General features: G+C 47.7%; 1 protein-coding gene across 2 annotated transcripts in view; it reads right to left on the bottom strand.

The window, feature by feature from the left end:
• LOC125121487 (uncharacterized) overlaps nt 1-25515 on the bottom strand; it is an 84837-nt gene that overhangs the window by 48017 nt on the left and 11305 nt on the right. The window contains exon 2 of one of the 2 annotated variants that reach the window (XM_047769765.1): nt 7422-7559. The gene's annotated coding sequence lies outside the window, so the exon portion shown is untranslated. The remainder of the gene's footprint in view (nt 1-7421; nt 7560-25515) is intronic. The other variant, XM_047769766.1, reaches the window with a different exon arrangement.

Below are 25515 nucleotides of genomic sequence, written 5' to 3'. Positions count from 1 at the left end.
CAATGGCTTAATCCCAGATGAATCTGTCACAAGTACGTGCTACGGATGGCCAGGTGCCTGGATAGAGCAAAGCCACTCCCGCTAGTGAGGAAACAACTGGGAACCCGGCCACCTGCGACTGATAGGGTGTAGGTGTCCTAGAGCAGGGCCGGGGGGCGGGGGGCAGCGGGGAGAGGGTGGGGAGTGCCTCCAGCCCCCAGGCTGGTGTGCAACATACAAAAGAACCGCCTTGCCAAACAAACCCCCCGCGTTCATTACCGCGTTCTGCCACCACTGGCAGATCCAGACGTGGACGCAGTTCCTACAATCAAATGGGGCAGTTAAACCCCTGAGGGGGGGTGATTGTTTCTGATTCAGTAGGTCTGCTGTGGGCCTGAGATTCTGCATTTCTGGGAAGCCCCCAGGGGTTGTTCTGGTCAGGACCTGCTGGAAAGCACGGATGCCGAGTAAGTACGGGGCTGGATGAACTGCTGTCTGCTGATGGTGCAGAAACAGTCCCGACAGCTAAGAAAAGCCCAAATGTGCTGACATGCCCGCAGCGGTGCCCACAAGACCCATGACAGGCTTCCCACGTGGTGGAGGGCTGGTGTCAAGAGGCAGAGGCTGAGCAGCTGGCAAAGGGGCCATGTTTACAGCAAAATGACAGGTGCCCTCACCCTCACCTTCAGAGCTGCTCCCGAACAGCAAAGAGTACAACTGCTGTGTCTGTGAAAAGCAAGATCTACGTGTCTGAGAGTTTGGAGGTTTAGAAAAATGGACAAGGTGATGGTGAATCCAGCAGTGAGGGGTCAATGACCAGTGTCGTCCACCAGAACTCAGCCGCAGCTCAGAGTCTGGCATCGAATGGGGCAGCCCCACTCTGGACAGACACTTATTTTTATGGCCACCCAAACCCATGTCCTCGGCAGAAAGTGCCTCTGGGCTTCTGGAAAGTGATGCCGGGCCTCTCGAAGGGGACCTACGGCCACATGGTCCACCTGGTTTCAGTATCTCAAGGGCACCCTTTCCGGAATTTCTGAAGTTCAAGGAACGCAGTAGATACAAGGCTTTCTGGGTAAGAGTCGCCAGCCCCTCGACCGGCGACCGTGGCCGTGCATCCGCTTGGATCGCTTCACCCAGAGAAGCCACACTCAGTGCAGGTGGTTTTAGAAAGAAAGTGTGAAACCGCCCAGGCCAAATTTATTCACCTGCCCGCAGCACAGTCCACGGTCTGTGCCTGAATCTGCGGCGGGCTGGCCGCGTTCCACTCGCATCTCCTGTGTCTCTCTCATTTCCTCCCTGTCATTCTCCCAAAGCTTGATGTGTCCACACTTCTCCTCTGTTGACAAGTTGTTAGAGCCACCACCTTAAACTCATTTCGGATTTAATTTCGAGTGGCACGTCTCCTTTTCATGTTAAAAAAGAGTCTTGCCTCATTTCAGCTTTATTTTTTTCTCGCCTTTCTGTGAACCATCTCCTCCTTAGGTCAGCTCTGGAGTAACAGCATTGAGTCAGAGATATGTTTGCCTGAATGCAGGCAAACCAAACAGGAGCTCCGGGGCCGGCAGAGACCCACGGGCCTGATGAAAGGCGGGGAGGCCTTCTCGCAGCTTGGCGTGAGCTGCCCCCTCCAAGCTCCGCCTTCGCCTGAGGGGTCCTCGTGCAGAAAGGCTTCTGGTGAAAATACTTACGTACAGCCAAAAGCAATGACCAGAAAGGGACTGTCACGCTTGAGAGTCACTTTACATCATTTTCTGAAATTGGGAAATTTGGAAAGAAGCCACTTTATTTTCAGCACGCAAATAAACGTGGTAGCCCATGGTTCACACTTTTGTTCCTAGTGAAGACCTGATTTTTAGGGTCACAGCAAAATCAAGAGGAAGTTACAGACTTGGCATAACCCCCCTGGTTACCAGCCTCACTCATGGGGGTCTCGGGTCTGAGACGGGGAATGAACCAGTGCACTGACCCAAGGCCTGCTGTTTACAGTAAGGATCTCACTCTCGGCGGTTTACGGGTTTGGACAAACGTAAAATGATAATTCTCACGCCCCTAAATCCTCTGTGTGCTGCCTGTTTATCCCTGCCCCCCCCCCCCACCCCGCTCCCCACGCCCAACCCCCGGCCGTCACTGGTCTTTTCACTCTCTCCATAGTTTTGCCTTTTCCAGAATGTCCCGCAGTTGGAATCGTACAGCCTGTGCACTTTACAGACTGGCTTCTTTCACTTCATATTATGCCACTGAGTTGCCTCTGTCTTTCATGGCTTGACAGCTCTTTGTTCTTTTTTGCAGTGTCGAATAATATTCCATTGTCTGGATGCGCCACAGTTTATCCATTCACCTGCTGAAGGACACGCCTCCACTTTGGGCAGCTGCTACCAACATCCGTGTGAAGACACAGGTTTCACCTCCTTTGGGTAAATACCAGGAGGCGTGATCGCTGGGGCACATGGGAGGAGGATGTGTAGTTTCGTAAGACCCGTCCAAACTGTATTCCAAAGCGGCTGTGCCATTTGCACATCCGCCTGTTGCTCCATCTCCCCACCAGCTTCCGGTGTTGTCTGGATTTTGGCCATTCTACTGGGAATGTACCAGGTATGCAGCGGTCGCTCACTACTGCCTTAATTTGCAATTCCTTGATGACATATGATATGGAGCATCTTTACACAAGCTTATTTGCCATCTGTATGTCTTCTCTCTTGCAGGGTCTATTATGGTCTTTAGCCCATTTTCGAATGCTGTTGTTTGTTTTCTTACGGTTGAGCTTTCAGAGTTCTTGGCATATTTGTGTGTAACACTCCTTTATTGGATGTTGTCTTTTGTGACCGTGTTCTCCTAGTCATGTGGCTTGTCTTCTCATTGTCCAGACATGGTCTTTCACAGAGCATGAGTTTGTATTTATTTAGTTAGTTAGTTAGTTTGCTTTTCAGGGCTGCACCTGCGGCATATGGAGGTTCCCAGGCTAGGGGTCGAATCAGAGCTGCAGCTGCCGGCCTCCACCACAGCCACAGCAATGCCAGATCCAAGCCATGTCTGCGACCTACACCACAACTCACAGCAACGCTGGACACTTAACCCAGTGATCAGGGCCAGGGATTGAACCTGAATCACCACGGACACTAGTCTGGTTCATTTCCACTGAGCCACAATGGGAACTCCCATTAATTAATTTTCACATGTTGAACTAGCCTTGTGTACTTGGAATAAATCCCATCTCTTCATAGTATACAATTCTTTGCAGACGTTTTTGGATTTGATTTGCTAATATGTTGTTGAGAATTTTTGTATCTGTGTCATAAGAGATACGGACCTGTGGTTGTCTTTTCTTATAATGCACTTTAGGCATTTTCTTAATGAACTGTAATATCGAAGTTGGTAGACTAATGTTCACTTGGTCATAAGACAGGCCCCTTCTCTGTCCATTTGTAGTCTTGGGGTAATTTCACGTTCTAGCCTGGAGAGCTGGGACCACAGTATGGCTGGGACTCTGAGCTTTGGAGACAGGCAGGTTGGAGCACAGGGTCCGTGCTGTGCTAACCAGGTATCTGGGCAGGTGAGTTTTCAATGGTTCTAACTCCCATTTCCTCATCAGCAAAATGGTTTTTGCTAAAAAACAGTAAGTAGGTTTGTGATTTCACAGGGTTTGAGCAAGGACTAATGGGGGTAATCCATGAACAGTGCTGGAAAGATCCCAGTAACTAAACGTGCAGGGTTATTACTGCAGTGATTTGTCCAGCCCACATCTTATTGCTTTAGAGGGACAGGGGGCCTTGCCCTCAGCATGCAGAGTTCACGGTGCCAGGAATAAACCCGAGCCACAGCCTTGACAACGGAGCCACCAGGGAACTCCTTACTGCTTTAACGTAAGGTAAGAATCATTTTTCTCCTTATTATAATATTTTATGTAGGATACTTTTTTTTTGTCTTTTTGTCTTTTCTAGGACCATACCCCCGGCATATGGGGGTTCCAAGGCTAGGGGTCTAATCAGAGCTGTAGCCGTTGGCCTACGCCAGAGCCACAGCAGCTGGAGATCCGAGCCGTGTCTGGGACCTACACCACAGCTCACGGCAACACCGGATCCTTGACCCCCTGAGTGAGGCCAGAGATCGAACCCGAAACCTCATCGTTCCTAGTCGGATTCATTAACCACTGAGCCATGACGGGAACTCCATGTAGGATACTTTTAATTTTTAGTTCATTCTCTAAAGGCTTGTCCCCTAACACTGTAAGTATCTCAGATTGATGCCTGTAAAATAAGTCTTATTTAAATTCAGCTGGGAGGGGGTGGGCAAAAATAAATAACAATTAATTCAGCTCTGTTTTTTTTTTATTTATATAAAGTATTGGCGTCCCTAAAAAGCTATAAAATGGAAAACTTTAATTGCAGGATCACACACAGACAAGCCCTCACGGGTGTATCGTGGTTGCTGCTCAGGACCTGGTGTATACTCTCAAACAGACTTCTGGAGGTGGGGGTTCCGTATGGTGTGTTTTTCACATAGTGCATTTTTATTTTTCTAGTCGTTTTTCTCTGTATTTAGATGATTATACACTTTGAATCGGAAGAAACATTAGCATCCACCTTGGTGAACCTCTGTCTCAAACCTGAAAGCCCAGGACAGGTGGGGGGAGGGGTTGGCAGTGTCCAGTTTAGGCTCAAATACTTCCAACGGACCACAGGTCAGCCTGGACACACCTTTTGTCATTAAAAACAACTCCCTCTCATATCGAAGTGGAATTTACTTCTTTGTAATTATTTCCCACTGGTCCTAGTCTGGTCTCTGAAGCTACTTAGAGCAAATATGAAATACATTTGAAATATGTTTATTGAAATATGAAATAAATATGAAATCCACAGGCAATTCTCAAATGTCTGAGGCCACTTATGCTCCCTTGACGTGTCTCCCTGGGCTCAGGTAAACCTGTTTGAGTCTTTTCTGGGTGGAAGTTTCTAGAACCTTACCATCTAGACCTTTTCTTAAAAAAAAAAAAAGTATGACGTCATTTCATCCTTGTCTCGAAACTTTCACGATATCTTATAAGTTGTCTATCAAAACCTTTCCCACTCTTGCCAGTGCAAATACTTCTACACACACACACACATACGTTCTTCGAAATCAGAGGGCCAACCAGAAATCGTTAATGTCCAAAACACTTAATTTCTCCCATTATGTGCAGAGATGATACAGCCTTACTTTCGGGTGGATCCTGATTTTTTTCCCCAAAGCTCCACATTTGTCACATTACTTGAGGAAACCACCTTTCTTAGATCAACACATAAGCTTTATGTTGATTGAAAAGTGCCAAGAGGGACTTCGGAGTCTGCGGTCTTGACAGCATTTTGTCTTCTTGCCAGAGAAGGCAGCACACAGGACGAATGTTCACGCAAATTACACTTTCTGCCACCTCCAACCATCTGACAGAGCGGCCCCCAAATACTGCCCTGTCTGGCAGGTGGAAGGTGCTGTGCTCCTGACACCCAGGTGCGAGGCCGCCCACCCCCACCCCGGGAGGGTGGGGACAGCGCCCAGCCGGGCCTCCCTGGGGAGAAGAGGCAGAGTCAGCGCCTGCTGTCCCCCCACGGCTCCAGTGACCGCGTGCCCCACACACTTTCCCCATGAAGAGAAAGCTCAGGACACAACATATCAAGTTGTTCAGAGAAAGAATTTGATAAAAACCATGCACAACGAAATAAAACCTATTTTAATTTTTTGAAAAACTTTCTTGGCTGTGCCCACGGCATACAGAATTTTTCAGGCCAGGGATCGAACCCGTGCCACACCAGTGACAAGGCTGGATCCTTAACTGGCTGAGTCACCAGGGAACTCCTAAAAATCTATTTTTTTTCTAACTTTGGCCAGAGGCATAAGGGCCAGGGATCAGATCTGAGCCGCAGCTGAAGCAACCTGGGATCCTTTAACCCACTCTGGTGGGCAGGGGATCGAAGCCGCGTCCTAGTGCTGCAGAGACACTGCTGACTGCATGGCACCACAGCAGGAACTGCCTAAAACCTACTTTAAACAGCACACACTCTTCACTTTTATCTTTAAAGGACTTTGTGCCAGGCCCTTGCACGGGAGGTTCCTCTCGTAATAACCTCATAAAAGAGGTGTGATCACCACTTCCCAGGTGGACTCGGGGGTCTGAGGACCTGCTCAGAACACCTGCAAAGGAGCAGCACAAGGGGTCAGACCCAGACGTTGTTCTGGCTCCAAGACTGCTCAGCGTTCTCACGCTGCTGCCACGTGTGAGGCTGCCACCCCCTGAGCCAAGGCAAAAGAGTACCCACGTTTTGAAACCAACCGGTGAAGCGCAGGCATTAAAACACATTTCATGACCTTTGGCACTCCATCCTAGATCCTTCCGCCTCTTAATTTCCCAATCATGACATGCCAGCTTACTGAAGGTGTTTCCTTAGTGCCAGAATAATAGTCAAAATGCCACCCGGGAGGGACGAGGAAGCACAGAACAGCAAAAGGAAGAGGCCAGGAGAGAAAGAAACCCATTTCCAGGTCCTGTTCAGTCCTGGGACCCTAAAAAGGCCACATCAGCTAAAACTCTCCATAGACGCAAGGGACAAGCCCTCTCTTTCCAGAAAGGCAAATCCTTTAAGACGGTGCTAAGACCTGCCTTGTACAGGAAGCCTCCGAAGTTCCTTTTCACCCTGATTTTGCAGAGTAAAGACTGTCGTTCTCAGCAACGGTGTTTCTGTTCAATGATTTCCGTATGATCCTTGAGTCCCGCTTAGTGCATGTGCTCTTTCTCCCTGAAATACACTATGTTCTCTCTGCAGGCAGGAAACAAGACACTGTTCTCTTACATCATCCAGATAGTTTCATTTGCATGATGCAAAACATTATTTTGCACACAATAAGAATCGTTTTCTTTCTTTTCTTTTTTTTTTTTTATGCTTTTTAGGACGGCACCTGCAGCATGTGGAAGTTCCCAGGCTAGGGGTCGAATCAGAGCTACAGCTGCCAGCCTACACCACAGCTCACGGCAAGGCCAGATCTGAGCCACATCTGCAACTTACACCACAGCTCACAGCAAGGCCAGATCCTTCACCCACTGAGCGAGGCCAGGGATCGAACCCACAACCTCATGGATGCTAGTCGGATTGGTTTCCGATGAGCCACAAGGGGAAGCCCAACACTAAAGAATTTGTAAGTGCTGACTATACTCAGCATTTTGAATGTCTGAATTCAAAGGACTTAGCAAGGAGTTCCATGAGCTGGGTGGAAATCCCAGACGCGGCTCACATCCCACGTTGCTGTGGCTGTGGTGTAGACCCACAGCAGCAGGTTGGATCTGGCCCTTAGCCCGGGGAAAACAAAGTACTTAAAAAGCTTGGAACATAGTAGACAGGCAAAAATTATTACCGAATGGAAATTAAAAGATACCATTAGAAAACACATTTTTTCATCAGTATGAGAAATCTCACCTCTTTTCTCCAATCAAGGGCGGAGAGCCTGGCTCCTCGTCCAGAAGACGCTGGAAAGAGAAAAGACGCTGAGCGGAGCCTCTGTGCTCATGCGGCTGGTGGAAGGCAGCTCTTTAAAGCATTAACTTCCATTACCCTCTAAAGAGAAAAGAACATGAATTCACATTGAGATATAACGCTTGTTATGTTTTTTTCTTTTTCCTTTTCATGGCAGCGTCTGGGGCATATGGAAATTCCTGGGCCAGCGGTCGAATCACAGGTGCAGCTGCAGCCACAGCCACAGCCACGCTGGGTCTTCAACCCGCTGATGGAGGCCAGAGATTGAAGCCGCATCCTCACAAAGTGGGGTTCCTTAACCCGCTGAGCCACAACGGGAACTCCAGTAATGCTTAATATTTAAAGCCAAGTTTAACATTTGAGCAATAAATTCTCCCTTGTGGTATAAAACTGGAACGTGATAGTTCCTTCAGCTATGCAAGATTTACTCTGGTATTTCAGAGTATTATTATGTACGAACATAAATGCTGGGAGATTTTTTTCTTATTTATCATGGCATAAATGTCAAAAAAATGTGGAGTTCCCGTTGTGGCTCAGTGGTTGACGAACCCAACTAGTAGCCATGAGGATGAGGGTTCAATCCCTAGCCAGGGAACCTCCATGTGCCATGGGTGTGGCCCTAAAAAGACAAATATATATATGGCTTTTTAAATTTTTTAATATAGAATTCATTTTATTTATTCACTTGTTTCTTTCATGGCTGCTCTGCCGCATATGGAGTTCCCAGGCCAGGGATGAGATCTGAGCCGAAGTTGCCATCTATGCCACAGGTGCAGCAATGCCAGATCCTCTAACCCACGGCGCCGGGCAAGGGATCAGACTTGCATCCTGGTGAGCTGCAGAGATGCTGCTAATCCCCTTGCACCGCAACGGGAACTCCTAGCAATATGTTTTAATTCTTAAAATTCTGAAAGAAAATAAACTTGCCTTGGTAGATACAAAAAAAAAAGTTTTATAGACACCATTTACGCTTTTTTTTTTTTTTTTTGGCTTTTAGGGCCGCACCAGTGGCATATGGAGGTTCCCAGACTAGGGGTCCAATTGGAGCTGTAGCCGTTGGCCTACCCCACAGCCACAGCAATGTGGGATCCGAACCACGTCTGCGACCTACACCACAGCTCATGGCAATGCCGGATCCTTAACCCACTGAGCAAGGCCAGGGATCGAACCTGCGTCCTCATGGATGCTAGTCAGATTTGCTTCTGCTGAGCCACGAGGGGAACTACCTATACACACCATTTAAATATTTCAAAATGATGGAAATCAACATTGGTAGACACCTATTTAGATCGAAGTCTGGTACTTTCTAGAAAAGAGTACTATTTCATTTTGGTGGCTATCTCTGCCAGGCTGTGAACTGGCGCTCAGATCCCCTCGCGTTAGACACCAAGCCTCCTCCCACAGCGGCGGCGTCTTTGATCACCAGCGGTGAGCGGGCTCTCCAGCGGTATCCAGGACACAACCATCACACTGACCTGTTCCCCGACACAAAACAACTTTCCTCCCTCACCTCCGCACATGCAGGGTCTCAGCAGGGAGGAAGCTGTTTTGCTTAACCTTCTACCTCTAATTTGAACCCCTTGTTCAAATGGAGCACTATTCAGCCATAAGAGAGAGTGGACTAAGGCCATTTGCAGCAACGCGGATGGACCGAGAGACTCTCGTCCCAAGTAAGTCAGGCAGAGAAAGACAAATACCGTATGATGTCGCCTACACGTGGAATCTACAAAATGACACAAATGGGCCTTTTATGAAACGGAAACAATTCACAGGCCTAGAGAACAGGTTTGCCAGGGGATGGGGGGACTGGGAGTTGGGGATTAGCAGAGGCAAACTATTGCGTGGAGAATGGATGAACGACAAGGCCCTGCTGTACAGCACAGGGAACCGTACTCAGTGTCCTGCGATAAACCGTCTTGGAAAAGGATATTTAAAAGAACGTAGGAGTCCCTGCCGTGGCTCGGCAGTAACAAACCCGACTAGTACCCTTGGGGATACGGGTTCGATTCCTGGCCTCGCTCAGCGGGTTAAGGATCCAGCGTTGCCGTGAGCTGTGGTATAGGTCACAGATAGGGCTCAGATCCCTCGTTGGGGATGTGGCTGTGGTGTAGGCCGGTGGTGACAGCTCCAATTAGACCCCTAGCCTGAGAACTTCCATATACTCTGGGTGCAGCCCTAAAAAGCCCCCCCTAAAATTATATATTTGCATAACTGAGTCACTTCAGAGTAGAAATTAACACAACATTATAAATCAACTATATTTCAATTTAAAAAGATACAAGCAATTTGAAGAGTGAAAAAAATAAAAATAAAATAAAATCCTTGCTCAGATATGCCAGCTTTCCACGTCCATTCAAAAAGACCCTGAGTGGAGTGCTATTGTGGCTCAGTGGGTCAAGGATCTGGCATTGTCACGGCGGTGGCTCAGGTGGCTGCTGCGGCGCAGCTTCAGTCCCTGGCCTAGGAACTTCCACAGCCATGGGAAGGCCAAAAACAAAAACAAACAAATAAAACCCCAAAGAGACCTTGAGTTACCAGGGTGAAGTCCTGCTTCCAGTTAACAAAGGGCAGTTCAGACCCAACACACATGAGTCTGCATTTGGCTCCAAGCCAGGTCCCCAAATCCCTCCTTCCCTGTGGGGACCTCGGCTGCTTTAATTCCCCACTTGGAGCAGCTCCCCCAGCAGCTCCCCCAGCAGGCCAGCAGCTATCACCTCCCTTCAGGAGGGCCGCGTGCCTGTGAAAAACCACAGGTTCTTTTGCTCAACACACTATTCCAAAATTTTTTTTAATTGTATTTATTTTCTTTTCACAGCAGCATATGGAAGTTCCTAGGCTAGGGGTCGAATTGGAGCTAGAGCTGCCGGCCTGCACCACAGCCACAGCAATGCAGGATCCAAGCTCCATCTGCAACCGACACTGCAGCTCATGGTAACAATGCCAGATTCCCAACCCGCTGATCGAGGCTGGGGATCAAACCCGAATCCTCATGGATACTAGTCAGATTCATTTCTGCTGAGGCACAATGGGAACCCCTTAAAAATTTTTTTTAAAGTCACTCTAGGAGTTTCCTGGTGGTTCAACAGGTTAAGGATATGGCGTCGTCATTGTGGTAGCTTGGGTTCAGTCCTGACCTGGAAACTTCTACCTGCTGCAAGCACAACCAAAACAAAAAATTAAATTAAATTGAAAATTTTAAAAAGTCACTCTACTAACAATGTTTAAATCTTCTCTGGAAATATCACATTAAACGGATGAAATGGCCAAATTACTTCAATATGCAAGTTTGAGCAACATCTCTTTAGACATTTTTATGGAAACAGCACACAACAATACACAGGTTAATGCGAAAGACACCATTGCCTGTAAAACCCAGAACACAGGTTAGAGAAGAAAGGCTGCAATAGTCACACAGGATCCTGATGTGAAGGCCTCGTCAGGAAAGGGTGCTGCTCACCCGAAAACACTTCGCCCAGCACTCTGCCCACAGAAAAACCACCACCGACTGCCAGCCTGTCGTGTTCACCCAGTACCAACAGGGGCCAGGCCAGTCCTGGCACGGTGAGCAGTGAATAAACATTTATGCCAGAATCCCAGAAGATTCCGTCATAGACCTCAGAGAAGACGGCACCCAGCCACCATACTCTATGGGCCACCAAACTCATGAACCAAACAATTTATCCCAATGCACCTCAAGCCACACGGAGGGGCTGGTGTGTTTCATTCCCTTCCAAACCACTGCCGTCTGTGACTCGCTGAGAATTATGCTTCCGTAAACATCAGTGATGCCGAGGAGAGGACACCCGCTGGGTGATGTCTTAGTGTTTCAGGACTCAGTAAAAAAATTAACCTACATAACTCCTTGCAGCCCTGCTTTAAAATCTCATATTCTCAAATCTCAAACATGTTTTGGGAACACTGGTGTTTCGTCCCTTAGGCTCTTTGTAGTGGCTTCAGGTCTGAGTAAGAAGGAAGTGTCCCACTTTTATTGAAATAGATGTCTTCTCTTGGGGGAGAGAAGCAGCCAAGTAAGTTTGTGAGGGAAAAAAAGGGGGGGAGTTTTTTCTCCCTCTAAACTGTAGTTCTTTTTTTTCCCCCTCAATGATTTCATTACATTTATAATTGTACAATGATCATCAGAACCCAATTTTATAGCATTTCCATCCCAATAAACTGTAGTCCTTTTTTTTTTTTTTCATCTTTTTTAGGGCCGCACCCGTGGCATATGGAGAGTCCTAGGCTAGGGGTCTAATGGGAGCTGTAGCCACCGGCCTACACCACAGCCACAGCAACGCAGATCCAGCCAAGTCTGCAACCTACACCACAGCTCACGGCAACGCCGGGTCCTTAACCCACTGAGCGAGGCCAGGGATCGAACCTGCAACCTCATGGTTCCTAGTCGGATTCGTTAACCACTGCGCCACAACAGGAACTCCTGTAGTTCTTGATGATATCTGCTATCACGGCCTTTAGGACACTAAAGGAAGATATGAAAGAGAGAGGCACTAAAGGAAGTGTGAAACGGTATAGTGCTTTTTTTGGCCACACCCACAACATGAAGAAGTTCCTCCACCAGGGATCAAACCCAAGCCACAGCAGTGACGATGCTGGATCCTTAACCAGCTGTGCCTCCAAGGGCACGCCTACAGTGCTTATTTTAAATAAGAAACTATGAAAAAGTAACATAGTTTCAAAAATGCAGTTTAAAAGTATTTTAAAAACAGCTCTCCTATAATATTAACCCAATTGTAAGGCAGACTATATCACTGCTTCCCAGAAGGAATTGCTAAAAAGTGAAAGCATTTATTAAAATTGAGAAAAAAAATAAAAACAAACTTTTAAATTTTATATTCTGGCGTTTTGTTTGATTTCTGCCCCACAAGCTTCCTCCTGAAGCAGCTTCAAAAATCCTCCTTGTCACGCATGTTTTTCAAGATTCCACTTTTGGTCAATTCCTTTTGCAACCCTAGAATCTCATTTCCAAAAAAGAGCAGTGTATATGTAGAGATACGGCATATCTGCATATAATATACACATATGAATATACAGATGTATAGCGGAGTGACCTTTTAACGGCAAATTATAAGTCAGCAGGTAATTAGAAATTTGAAACCCCATTTCTAAGCATCAAAGGATAACTTCAGGGTAACTTGCAGCTGTCTAGTTAGGAGAGGGTTGTTTTGGATGGTAACTGACACCCAAAAATGATTAAATAGCACCTTTGAAAGTCTGCCTCTAAATTCTAAGGATTATTTACACTTAAAAATTAAGGTAAACAATTTGAAGGGAAATCAATTTTTTTCTATCCTAGGTCGTAACTAGGTTAATTTCAAGGGAATTCTTTGGACAGGATGCCAGAGGAGAGGAGAGCTTTAGGAAAGGAAAGGAGAAAGTTTTGAGGACTATGAAAGGAAGTAGATAAAGCGACCTTGCCCTTAAAATTCAATTTCTAGTTTTGTCTCCCTTTGACATGGAGACACTGGAGTTACCATAGACGATAAACGAATTGTCACATAGAAATATGCTGCCTGTGACAATAAAGGGTGTATTTGCCAGGTTCATAGAAAACCGGCGCCAGGATTCTCACCTCTTTTAAATATCATTTCATCTCCTAGAAACTGGGGGACACGTCAAACTGATAAGGCCTGTTTCAGGAGGTTTAACTAGATCCATGAAGTAGCTGCTTTAAAGCAGTTCCTCCTGAGAAGCACTCTCTCACTTCCCCAGGGATTTATAAGGGGGGGGAGGGGGAGAAGAAGAAGAAAGGGGGGGGCGGAATTCTCCATTCAGTTCAAGGCGACAATCAGGAAGCCCAGAGCTGTAAAATGACTGGGGCATGTTTCGGGGGTACCAGTGTAGCTTATCTCATCAGCACCCATCAGACAATTTTTCCAGTGGAATTTCTAGGGCAAGTCCTTACGGGAGGGCGTTTTCTGTAGAGACTGGGGACTCCCTCTCATATTCAAACAGGGCCTCTCCACGTAGAGCCCTCCTTTCTCTCACAGAGCTGTTTTCAGACTCTCTGCAAAATGAGATTCACCCCAAGTCCGTGCTAGGGCACAGACCACAGCCCCCCGGGATCATAAAAGGTTGGGGGGGTCAGGGTGTTCGAGTCTCCCCCTTCTGTCTAGCTGCCAGCATTTCACGTGTCCCCCGAGGGGCTGATGGGGGCGAGCACTGCTGCCACCTAAGCCTGGGCAGAGGGGCTCCAAGAGCAAAGGCTGGTCCCCTGGGCTGGGGGTGGGGCGGGACCCTAATTCCTGAGTCATTCTGACGATGGAGCGCATTTGAGGCCGCACACAGAATACTGCGGCCGCGCGATTGCCTGCGGTGCCCTCGGCCCAGCTCAGGGTCCCAGCCAGTGGGCGCCGGAGCGCGGGGTGCGCCGGGGCAGCCGCTTTGCGCGCGGAGGCTGTGCGCGGGGGCGCCCTCCAGCCCCAGCTGCGCGCTGCAGAGAAGGAAAGAAACGTCGCCGTCAGTCTGCGGTGCAGTAGCTGGGAAACAAAGGCGAAAACAAATGACAAGTAAACATCCAGCCACAGGAAGCCATTAAGGAGAGTGGGCGCTAATGAGCGCGCAGCGGGGACCCGCCGCCCGCCGCGCGCCCCGCCCGCCGAGGAAGCGGCCGCGGCCCCCAATCCGCCCGGAGCCCCGCTGGCAGCAGTAAACCTGCCGCGGTCTTCTGTCCCTTCAAGTCGAGCCATTAGAAGCCGCAATTACTGTCGTCCCCAATAAGAGGCCCCCAGGGGGACAGAGAAAAGAAAATTGGGGTGCTGTGATCTCGCACGTTCTCACGTCTTCCCGGGCCGCGAGTGGGAGCCTCCGCCCAGGGGGCGGGGAGGGGAGAGGGGGGCTCCGCCGGCTCCCAGGTGAGGGGCTTCGCTAGCCCGGGGCGAGCACGGGGATGTGAGTACCAACCCACTTTCCAGAGTCTTTTGAAGCGGTTTCTTGTAAAAATCAGCCCTTTTTGAATAACCACATGTTCCAATAGCCAATTTGTCCCTTAAATTTCAAACCATTCTTTAAAATTTTTGTCAAGTAGCAGTGGTTTCTCAATCAAGGGCTAAGAGCCAAACTCGAACGCTTCCGCCTGAACTATTTAAATACCTTACAGCTCGCTTTGATTTGGGAGCGGCGGCCCCTTCCCCCGGCGGATGCGCTGGGGCAGGTGGCGCCTCGCCCGCGGTCCCAGCCTGGGGCCTCCGCGAAGCGCCAGGTCTTTGCTGCAGCGACGCCCCGCGGCCAGCCCAGAGCGTCCCGGGAAACCCTGCGGCGTCCCACCAGGTCCCTGGGCCCTGGGAACCCACAGGGTCCTCACTACCCGGTTTAGCACCAGACCACCCACGGAGAAGCCGTTAGGAATTTAGCTGTGCAGAGGAACTTCCAACAGAACTTGCCTTTTGAGCTTATCTTAAACTTTCTAAAAGAAAGTAATGGGAGGAGTTCCTGTCCTGGCTCAGCAGAAGCGAATCCGACTAGGAACCATGAGGTTGAGGGTTCAATCCCTGGCCTGGCTCAGTGGGTTAAGGATCCGGCGTTGCCATGAGCTGTGGTGTAGGTCGAAGTCGCGGCTCGGATCTGGCGTTGCTGTGGTGTAGGGCGCTGGCTGTGGTGTAGGCCCACGGCTGTAGCTCCGATTGGACCGCTGGACTGGGAACCTCCATATATATGCCTCTAGCGTGGCCCTAAAAATGGGGGGGGGTGAGATAGAGAGAGAGAGAGAGAAATGGGAAAGTGTGTAAATTTCAGAACGTCTGCATTAGATGCTTGGGCAAACAAGGGTTCACGAGGCATCATCTAAGACTTGAGAATTATTTCTTTATGGTTTCTTTAGATGTGGTAAGTTCTCTTTGTAGGAAGAAGAGAATATATTTAATCATAAAAAAAGAGAATATATTTAATCATAAATATATCTATAGACACTCACAAAGATATAAACACTGATGAAGTTTAGGGAGAGATCACAAATCACTTTAACTAAATAATCCTAGTAAGAATTGCAGTGCAGCGTGGTATTTCCTCATTAAGGCACTCTACTGTTTTCTGCTTGGGTTTTTTTTTTTTTTTAATGCCTTTGTTTCTGTCCATTTATCTTTCTCAATGAAACCTTGCTGTTTACAAGCCACTATATAAATCCTCATACCCAAAATTCTTAGTTGAATCAGTCTTAATGTTTTACCCTTTTATTAACTAATTAGTCGAACTAAATCTTTAATACATGTTCTTTTTTAAAAAATCAGTTCACCTATTTCTCCCCCCCTCCAACTCCCACTCCAGCAATCTGTTCTCTGTATCTATGGGCTTGGCTGGGGGGGGGGGGTTATTTTTAGATTCCACATATGAGAGATCATACAGTATTTATCTTTCTATGTCTAACTTATTTCACTTAGTATAATGCCCTTGAGGTCCATCCATGTTGCTGCAAGTGGCAAAACTTTATTCTTTTTATAGCTAAATAATATTCCATTGCGTATATGGACCACAGCTTCTTTATCTGTTCACCCATCAGGGAACACTTAGGTTGTTCTGAGCTTGGCTTCTGTAAATAGCACTGCAGTGAACCTGGGCCTGCAGATCGCTTTCCGAGTTTGTGTTTTTGTTTCCTTCAGATGAATACCCTGCAATAGAATTGCTGGATCACATGGTAGTTCTACTTCATACTGGTTTTTGGTTTTGCTTTTGTTTTTTGTTTTGTTTTGTTTTAGTGTCTTTTTAAGCCTGCGCCCAGAGCATATGGAAGTCCCCAGGCTAGGGGTGGAATCAGAGCTGCAGCTTCCAGCCTACACCACAGCCACAGCAGCTGGGGGTCCAAGCCACATCTGCAACCTACACCACAGCTCACAGCAATGCTGGATCTTTAATCCACTGAGTGCGACCAAGATCAAACTGCTGCCATCATAGAGACAAGCCGGAGCGTTGACCCACTGAGCCACTGCGGGAACTCCCTCATCTTCTGTACATGTTCATTTTTTACTCATGAAGGAGCCCTATTTTTGACTTTTCAAACATTGTACTTTTAACAACATCTATGAAGCGATTGGTAAATATTTTCTCCTCCTCCTTCTTCTTCTTTATAGTTTGGGCTACTCTTTGGTGACCTGTAAATATTAACTGAAGGCTCTCATATCCAATATAAATATAGAATACAGTTTTGTTTTGGGGGCCTTTTTTTTTTTTTTTTTTTTTGCTTTTTAGGGCTGCACCCATGGCATATTGAGGTTCCCAGGCTAGGGGTCCATTCAGAGCTGTAGCCGCTGGCCTATACTGCAGCTCACGGCAATGCCAGATCCTTAACCCACTGAGAGGGGCCAGGGATCAAACCTGCAACCTCATGGTTACTAGTCAGATTCGTTTCTGCTGCACCACAATGGGAACTCCTAGAATACAGTGTTTTTATGATGCGATTTTCTATGGAAATAATAAAAAGAAATAGTATGGCTAACCACTAGCAAAATTAAAATTATTTATTTTGTATTTGTATAATATTTTTTAAAATATGCTCAAAAATAAGGAGAGTGCTTGCATTTCATGACTCATGTATATTCAATGTAATTATGAGATTTTTTAAAATATTTAAAGATCTTTATTTTCTTTTAATGTATTGGTAAAAGTAAAGATAAATAAAACTAAGGGAAAAGAATCTTCTACCTCTCTAACATTTAAAAACTTTAAAAATAAATGGCACAAGAGTTCTCTTGGGACACAGCAGGTTAAGGATCTGGCAGTTGTCACTGCAGTGGCTCGGGTCACTTCTGTGGCACAGGTTCGATCCCTGACCCAGGAACTTCCTCATAATGTGGGTGTGCTCAAAAATAAATAAATAACATAATATACGAAAAGGACGTAAGTTTGGGATCAATCTAGCTTGGGCTCGAATCCAAGCTCTCCCCTTAATATGTTAAGGTCCTGTAACATCTCCAACTCTCAGTTTTCTCAGCTGTTAGCTACGCTTAGTGATGGCATCTTTCTCCCAGGATGGTTTTCAGCATAAGATCATGTCTAGAAAATGCCTTGAACTACCTGGTAAACAGTAAGAGATCGATACACAATAAACAATCCTTTTGCACCCCTGAGTCTAAGTTTCATCTAGTAAACTGTATCAACTAGAAATTTGAGAGCTAAAAAAATAGAGGAAAATTACTCCTATGTGCAAAGTTGTTTTAAAATCTTAACATTTATCTATTTCATAAATTAACTGGGCTGTGATTTAATTCATAAATTAACTGGCTGAGCGTATTAGTGTTAAGCATATTAATGCCGAGCATATGAATCTGATATGTTCAGATTAATAAAAATAATGATGCAAACTAATGATCACATAGCCATTAAAATCTCTACTATATATCAGCATCATACTCTTTACTGTGTTAACTGAATAAATTGCATGGGTTATGTATCACTATGTAACAAATTACCACAGCTGTAACAGCTTAAAACAATACCCGTTTATGATCACACAGTTTCTGTGAGTCAGAAGCCAAGGGACGGGTGGGCAGGGTCTTCTAATGATGGATTAAGGGCTCTCAAGGTTGCAGTTAAGGTGTTGGCCAGGCTGTCTCATCCGAAGGTCTGACTGGGGAAGCCCTCATAGCCCTGATCACAGGGACGTCAGCGGTGTTCAGTTTCTCGCAGTTATAGGATTTACGGACGCTAGCTTCTTTGAAATCAGCAGAGAGAGAACACGAGTTTACTGGCAAGACGCAGTCTTATAGATTTTTGCACCATGCATCCAGAGACATCTGTGGTTTACAGAGTCAGAACTGGTGTGTACAGTTTTGGGGTTTGATTTTTTTTTTTAATTCTATTATGTGCACATTTCCCTGTAATGCAGGTTTTACAGAATTATTATGGTAACTTTATTACAACCCATTAGCTACCCGGATATGGCTAATTTCCTCTCGATAAGTATTGATTGTTTGTGTGCGGCTCCTATTAAATGCTGGGCACACAAAAATAATTAAGACAGGGTCCCTTCCCTCAGCCTTTCATCTAGCCAGGAGACAAACATGTGAAAACTAAGGGTAATGCCATGCGACAGATGCATTTATCAATAATGGGACACCGGGTTATGGCTCCCACGGCTATGGTCAATGCCACTATTACGGATATTGTCTCTCCACCCCAGATCGTCCTTTCAGAGGGGGGATTGCTGAGTCAGAGGGTAGGGACCGTGCACAGCCAGACGGCTCCCCAGAATGAGCCATCTGCTTCTCTGGCCCCCCAACAGTCTGCCCAGGTTGGGGATTTTTAGTTGGGCTACTTGGATAGTAAACTGGGTATAACTCAAGTGATGACAATTTCAGTTTACCGGTGGCATTGAACTTTTTAATGTAAAAGTCCATTATGTCCATTCCTTTACGTCTAAGCTCTAGTCCTGGCCCTGCCCTGGGCCCTCTGTCCCTCACACGGGGTCATGAAGCTTCACGTCCTGCATAAACACGTGTGGTTATTGCTGGTTTCTTTCACTCAGGCTCCAAGGCCCCGGCCAAGCTGTGTGCCGAGTGACCACAGAACACGCTCAAAGGAATCCTGACCTCCTGGTCCTTCGAGAATCGATGGCCTGACGTCTGTGGCCAACTCTTCCTAGGATACCTTACTCTGCCTTTGTCCAGCTCTTTCCTCTAGAGACTCACTCCTCTGAACAACAAATGCCATCGCCAGTACGCTATGCCCGAGACAAATGGGTGGTCCCCGTGCTCACAGCTACTTGGAAAGAAAAAAACAGGTCATCGAATGTTACCAGCCAAGATGGTGGCGCCCAGGAAACCCCTTTGCAGGCCTGTCTTGAAACTCCCGGTGGGACGGGAGGAGGATGGGGTGGCCTTGGGTGTTAGGGGTGGCCCTACTTCCCCATAATTCTATTTCAACAGTCTTCCTGATGTTCATATCTGTTAATGTGGTTAAATGTGGAAGTCCAGATCCTTTCCATGAAGGGGAAAAAGCAAACCCATGGAAAAGTAAAGACAAATTGAAATTTAGCAATTTAGCAAATGTAGCACAATATAATTCCAAGTCACACGAAGCCTTTAAAAACAGCATTATATCCTAATGAAATTAGGCCAAAGAACTTCAAAATTGAAATGCTGAAAGAAAAATCAATAAAATATACCACTGGTGTTCCTGTTGTGTCTCAGTGGGTTAGGAACCCAACTAATATCCATGAGGATGCTGGTTCAATCCCTGGCCTCGTTCAGTGGGTTAAAGGATCTGGTGTTGCCATGAGTTGCAGTGTAGGTTGCAGATGTGGCTGGGATCTGGGGTTGCTGTGGCTGTGGTGTAGACCGGCAGCTGCAGCTCCGATTGGACCCCTAGCCTGGGAACTTCCATATGCTGCAGGTGCAGCCCTAAAAATATATTTGGTGAATATATATATATACACACACCCACACACCATTGAGGAAAGTATCTATTTTATGTCCAGTTAAGTCAAACCAACAGACATTCATTAAAAGCCTAAAACAGGGAGTTGCTTTGTGGTCCAGTGGTTAGGATGCAGCTCTTTCACTACTGTAGCCCAGGATTCAATCCCTGGTCTGGGAACTGAGATCCCACATCAAGCAGCTGCATGCTGTGGCAAAACAAAACAAAAACAACAACAAAAAACAAAACTATAATATATCCATGTCGTAAGTGTCATGACATGGATGTTGTCTGTATGCCGTGGTCCTAACGGCGGGTGCACCTGTGAACCCCTGGCCGGGAGACCGGACTGTCCTGAGCAAGTCCCTCCAGCCTTCTGGGTGTTAGTTCTTCTCTCTAGAAAATACAAGCCCCCCCCTGAACTGATTGAAAAGCCCCTCTTCTTCCTCCTTCCTTACGAAGCCCTTCGAACACACGCATTTCCTTCCCCACTCAGAGTTCTCTGCGTCCCTCCAGGGTTAATGGTGTGAGGTACTGTGCCTTCTCAGTGCCACAAAGTACACCGCTTTAGAGTTCAGCCCAGCACACCTAGCTCATCCATAGAAAGTTAAGCAAAAACATTTTTTTGCCTTTTGCCAAATGACACCACGTTCCTCTCAAAGAGATTTGTTTCATAGACAGGACTCATTGTGCAAAAAGAGATACAGTCTGGAAATCCAAGGTATTAAAATCTTATCTTTTTTTTTTTTTTTTTTTGTCTTTTCTGGGCTGCACCTGCGGCATCTGGAGGTTCCCAGGCTAGGGGTCGAATCAGAGCTGTAGCCACTGGCCTACACCATAGCCACAGCAACGCAGGATCCGAGCAGTGTCTGCAACCTACACCACAGCTCATGGCAATGCCGGATCCTTAACCCACTGAGCCAGGCCAGGGATCGGACCCACAACCTCATGGTTCCTAGTCAGATTCCTTTTCTCTGCCCCTTGATGGGAACTCCAAAATCATATCTTAAATACATAAGCAAAGTCATTTTTTTTTCCAATTAAATTTTATTCTATTTTTTTGTCTTTCCAGGCACCTGAGAGACGTTCGATTTTATTTATTTTTTTTTTGTTTTTGAAGAAAGTCATTTTTTTAAGTTGGAAACTCACCTAATTATGTTTCTTGAACTATATAAAATCTGCCCAATCCCTCAAAAGTCCATTGTAAAAATGTGTTTTAAAGCAAAGCCTTTGCTCCTCACAGACTGAAGCTCTTAGCTTTGGCACCGGAGGAAATTCCATGGATATCCGGTAAGGATGACAGGAGCAGCAGGTGTCCTCTGGTCCAGCAGCTCCAGGCCTGTCCCCTCCCCCCACCTCCACGTCCTACTTACAAAGCAGGCAGTGGAGGCTGAAATGGGCGAGGGGCCCTGGAGCCTAGAACTTGGGATGCAACCATCAGCTCTGCTCTCCAGAGAGTCTATTTGACTTTAGAGTCCAGAGTCAGTCTGACAGTAAGTGCAGCAATTTTCCCAGGGCTGAGCCTTAACGAGACAAAGCAGGCAGCATCTCGTCACTTCTCCCAGGTCCTGGTAAACTGCAGACACCATAAACTGCAGCCCCAACCAGTCAGTGGAAAACGATGCCTTCAGTGGTTAAAACCTGTTACGCATCTTACCGAAAAAGGAGTAATTTCTGAAGCATCTGGTTCAGATGCTGAGCTTGGGGAGGGCTTCGGGAGGCCCCGTTCAGCCGCCCTCGGCACCCCCTTGCCCTCAGCTTCTCCACAAAGCGCTGGACCAAATGACTGCTGCGCTGTTTAACGCTGCATCTGTACAGATGTCAAAGAGTTTCACATCCTTGATCATGAGAAAATGATAACTAAATCCCTGAAAACCTATAAGATCTTCAGGAAATCCGTCTCAGGGACAGCACGCTTCTGTCCCCTCGAGCGCCTATTTCAACTTCTTGGAAGCATCAAAAACTTGCCAGCAACATCTCCTGAACCTTATCAGACTTCGTAAACCTTTGCGTCAGGCACTGATGTGTTTCCCTCTTTTTCCTCTCCGTGCCATTTTTAATCTGCTTCCACGGCTGGGTGCTCTTGGGGGCAGGAAACCTCTTCTTTACCGTCCTTCAGCATTTGGTTGGAGATCTTTTTCGTACACGCCCTCCCAGGAACATGGTTCAAAGTCGACTGCATTTCGGCAACTGTTTGCCCCACCCCCAGATATAAGCGTTAGTTGGGTGTTAGTATAAACTCCAGGCAAAAGGCAAGCCCTTTGTAGTTAGCAAATTTCCTCCAAGTATTTTCTAAAGGGCCTCGCCTCCAGCTTTAAAAAGGAGGGCAGGGAAAATGCCCGTTGCAATCTCCCGCTCTCATTAGGCCTCTCTGTCAGAAATGGGCTACAGAGGGAGGAATAAGGGGTAATTTTCCTTTAAAATGGAGAGGAGTCTCTTTTAGAAAGGAAATTCCCTGAGGAAGTTGTTTTAGAGCAAATAACTGTTCAGGAGGAAGCCCGCAAAAGGTGGGAAGGCTTTCTCTTTGATTTGCCCCCGTCTGTGTATTTGAGCTCAGACCAGACAACATTTTATGCACATATTAATAGAATGCAAATAAGCCTCCTGCGACCACAGTGGCATTTGACACGACGTATTGTCAACAGAAAGGGTTTTGGCATATTTTTTAAATCCCATCACACGGTGCCATGGGGTGGGGGATGCTGGGGGCGGAGGGCGAGCCGGGCCTGGGAACGGAGGCAGGGCTTGCTTCAGTGGGGCGGAGAGTAAAGTGCTTGGCGGAATTTCCTCCACATCAAGGAGCTTTCTGGAAAGGTGTGAGCGTCCCCTTCAAAGCCCCCAGTTGCTGAGTCACTCTGCGGCCCAGAGCAGAGGTTCTTAGCTCCGGGCCCACCAGGGTCGCCGGGAGCGTCTGCCGTCAGTTTGCAGCAACCCTCCCACCCTCACCCGCTGTTGCGCCGGCCAGGCTCCCGTCCAGCAGGGTGCGGCGAGCCTGAGACCCTGCATCGCCGAGGCATTTCCCCCTAACGCCCGTGATGCAGGTCCAAGGACCACACTCTGAGCCCCAGAGCTCACACTGCTCCTAAAAGAGGGGCGCAACCTGGAGTTTTCACCACTCACGGGGTGACAGAATTGTGCTCCCGTGGTGCCCCTAGGAAGCCCAGCCACCTCTGCTGGGTAAAGCGGGGGAGGGGTGGGGGTGGGGGGCGAGGAAGCCCAGGAAAGCTTGGCTCTCCGTCCTGTGGTTGTCTCCTTCGTACAGACTCGCTCCTGGTAGACAGACAAGCCATTTAACCACAGATTGCACCCAGCTGTAAGCTATACGCATGCTTCAGAGAAAGGGTAGTTGTGTTTTATTTATGCATCTGATCAAAAATATTTCTTTTTTAATTTTTTTTATTCTTTAGGGCTGCACCTTTGGCATATGGGGGCTCCCAGGCTAGGGGTCTAATCAGAGCTGTAGCCACCAGCCTACACCACAGCCACAGCAATGCGCCAGATCCAAGCTGCATCCGCAACCTACACCACAGCTTATAGCAACGCTGGATCCTTAACCCACTGAGCGAGGCCAGGGATCGAACCTGCAAGCAACCTCATGGTTCCTAGTCGGATTTATTTCCGCTGCACCACAACGGGAACTCCCAAAAATATATCTTGAATTCTCCTCTGCAGCAGGCACTGTGCTGGGCTTTGGGGAAACGCTGGTGAACAAAACAGAAAACAGCCTTGTCCCCATGGAGCTCACGTCGGGGGACCAGCAGAGACGGAGATGTGGCCTGTGAGAAGGTGCCCGGAGCTCTGGTCGGATGGAAAAAGCAGTGAAACCTGGGAGTGTGGAAGGAGCAGCTGGGAAGACACAGCAGGCGCAGGTGGCGTGGGTGGCAGGTCCCGCGATGACACGTGCCGGGGAGCAAAGACGTGAAGAGGGGAGGGAGGGGGCGGCTGCCTGGGCAAAGGTCCTAAACGGGGACCCGGCGGGTCCGAGGGTCCGGCCTTTCTGCGGCCGGCGGGCCACCCGCGGAGAAGGGACCTGGCCTTGGGAAGGAATAAATATTAGAGCTTGAACGTGTTGGAGACGGTCTGGGGACCTTGAGAAGAAAACTTGCAGGGAGAAGGGATGCAGAGCGAGACATGGGAAGGAGCCAGTCCCAGAGGGCTCTGCTTGTAGGCGCTCTGGCCCCTGGGCCTGGGACGTCGAGGGGGTGGGCGGCAGGAAGCAGGGGGCGGCGTCTAGCCAGAGGCTGTGAGGAATAATAACAGGCCTGGCAGCTCCCACTGTGGCTCAGCAGGAACACACCCCCACGAGGATCCATGAGGACAAGGGTTTGATCCCTGGCCTTGCTCAGTGGGTTAAGGATCCGGCATTGCCTCGAGCTGTGATGTAGGTCACAGACACAGCTCAGAATGCGCATTGCTGTGGCTGTGGTGTAGACCGGCAGCTGCAGCTCTGATTGCATTCCTGGTTTGCGAACTTCCACACGCCACGGGTCTGGCCCTAAAAAGACAAGCTAATAATAACAGACCTGGAGCAAAGCCTGGCTCTGTGCCTGTGGCCAACTGTCTACCCTCTCCAAGGCACGTTCTCATCTGGGAAAGAAATGGTCTCACTGAAACCCAACCCGAAGGGCTTGCATGTTATAACACCATCAGCTGAGGTGTCACCAGGTGTTGCTAAGAAGGAAAAGCCTGAAAGTCACTTCCCAGAGCACGTGACAGCCAGCCTGAAAGCACAGTAGATGACAGAATACCTTGCTCTTTGGATTTGCAAGGTCCTGTTGAAACTCAAGGTCAAGTGTTTTCATCAGTCTCTGTTGCTCCTTCTTCTTCTCATGGAGCACCTTTGGGTCCCACCCACAGACCATTTCTCAGTCTGTGTTTGTCCTTGAGGAACTCAAGGTCTAGCCAAAAGAAATAGCCTGTCATGGACTTCCCTGGTGGCTTTGTGGGTTAACACCTTATGGGGTCACTGCCTTGGTGAAGGTTCAGTCCCTGGCCTGGGAACCTCAGCATGGCCTAAATAAATAAATAAATATTTTAAAAATAAAATAAAAGTTACAAAAAAGGAAATATCCTGTTACAGAATTGGGAATTAATGATTAAAGCAAGGCCCCAGCACAGGGGAAGTACTGGGATTAGAGTATCCTATACCTTTATTATTTATGTTGGCCATGCCCACAGCATATGGAAGTGCCCAGGCCAGGGATCAAACCCATGCCACAGCAGTGACAATGCCAGATCCTTAACCTGCTGAGCTACCAGGGAACTCCTTACAGTTTACATTTAAATCCACGTGCTAGTTGAGTTTAATTTTGTGTAAATGTGAGACTTAGGTATTTTGGTTTTTTTTTTTTTTTGGCCTGTGGCTATCATATTACTCTAGCACCATTTCTGTATTTTCTTCATTGACTTGCTTTTGCACTTTTGTTAAAGTCAGTTGGCATATTGTGTGGGTCTGTCTTGGGACATTTTTTTTCTTTTCCTTTTTTTTAATGGGCTCACCTCCAGTAAATGGAAGTTTCCAAGCTAGGGGTCTAATCACAGTTGCAGCTGCCAGCCTTTGCCACAGCCACAGCAACACTGGATCCAAGCTACGTCAGCAACCCATGCTGGAGCTTGCAGCAACACGGGGTCCTTAATCCCCTGAGCAAGGCCAGGGATTGAACCCATATCCTCATGG

Source organism: Phacochoerus africanus, chromosome 2 (genome assembly GCF_016906955.1).
Source record: "Phacochoerus africanus isolate WHEZ1 chromosome 2, ROS_Pafr_v1, whole genome shotgun sequence".
NCBI classification, from domain to species: Eukaryota; Metazoa; Chordata; class Mammalia; order Artiodactyla; family Suidae; genus Phacochoerus; species Phacochoerus africanus.
This window is presented reverse-complemented; position numbering and strand designations above follow the sequence as displayed.